This window comes from Arachis ipaensis, chromosome B10, assembly GCF_000816755.2.
Source record: "Arachis ipaensis cultivar K30076 chromosome B10, Araip1.1, whole genome shotgun sequence".
Classification (NCBI taxonomy): Eukaryota; Viridiplantae; Streptophyta; class Magnoliopsida; order Fabales; family Fabaceae; genus Arachis; species Arachis ipaensis.
In genome coordinates this window covers 94,854,501-94,855,757 of record NC_029794.2, presented here as the reverse complement: position 1 = coordinate 94,855,757, position 1,257 = coordinate 94,854,501, and the positions used below count along the sequence as shown (strand labels likewise).

Genomic DNA, 1,257 nt, shown 5'->3' with positions numbered 1-1,257 from the left:
TTGAAAGCTATTAGAATTTCTCACTTTCATCACAAATAATAGAAAACCTTAACATATTTTCTATAATCTCAAATATTATATCTATATTAATTTATGCTAATACCGTAAGACAATGCCTAGGGTATCAATGAATTCCCATAAATTATCTGACAACCGGTGATTGGAATGTGAATGTCATTAGTATAATGTACAATATACTCTGCTCTTGATATTTGGGTCCATATATATGTAGTAAGAATTCAAACGAGGAGTCACACACACTGCACACAGATTTATATGATTCATCAATATACAATTGAATGGAATCCACTTGAACAAGAGAATACAGCTTTATGCAGCATGTATCAGAATTCTGAACCCACTAATAATTTCCGGGCCACATTTTTTAATAGAAACTCGCATATTTTATGTGCACAGGCGTAGTTCTGATCACAAAGGAGTAAAAGACACAGCATCAACCAGTAATATCATCAATATGATATGTTAATGGAAATGAAAATGCAATACAGATATACATGCATTCCAATAAAATATACAGTAGTATATAAATATTATTATAACTAATAAATTAAGTACATCAGCTAAATCTCTCTATCGAATCATGATCATCGATCAGCAAAGTACAGTAAATATCTGATCTGATCTTCCACTAGTAAAAATAATAAGATGCCGCTTAAATGAAGAAAATAAATGCTAAAGTTGCCAATAATAATGATTCTGAGTGGCATATCGTATCTACTAGCATGCATTATGATACTCCTGAGTCTTTGTACTTTGCATTATTCAGTTATCGTTATAGTATTATACTTAAAACATACATGCGACAACACCACGCACGCCATGTATGTTGTTCTAGCTAATCTACATATATAATTAAATATAGGAAAGTAAGCCCAAACGCTCTCATGTATATGATGATTCCCATGTATGTGATTGATCATGATCAGCATAAGATACTATTTAGTTTAGTGCTGACAAAGATAAATGAACAGCCAGACCGTACCCCTCAATCATAGTGGCCAACTCTTCAAAAAAAAAATAGAACCATAAATTGTACGGATCGGAGAGAGAAGAATAAGAATAGAAGCTTGAACTGGAAAGGAATTAATGTAGCACAATTGATCTGCTTTCTGAAAAGTAATTAAGACAGGTAAAAATATGATTATATATACGATAAAACTATACTATATATATACCAAAAAAAAAATCATCAAATTAATTACTAATATAAAATATATATTAAAATATAAGATAAAA

At 30.2% G+C, this 1,257-nt stretch overlaps 1 long non-coding RNA gene across 1 annotated transcript in view; it reads right to left on the bottom strand.

Annotated features, from left to right (window-relative positions):
- The window catches only part of LOC110267660, a 3,281-nt gene continuing 2,592 nt past the window's right edge, over positions 569-1,257 (bottom strand). The window contains exon 2 of the long non-coding RNA XR_002355516.1: positions 569-1,130. This is a non-coding gene — a long non-coding RNA (uncharacterized LOC110267660). The remainder of the gene's footprint in view (positions 1,131-1,257) is intronic.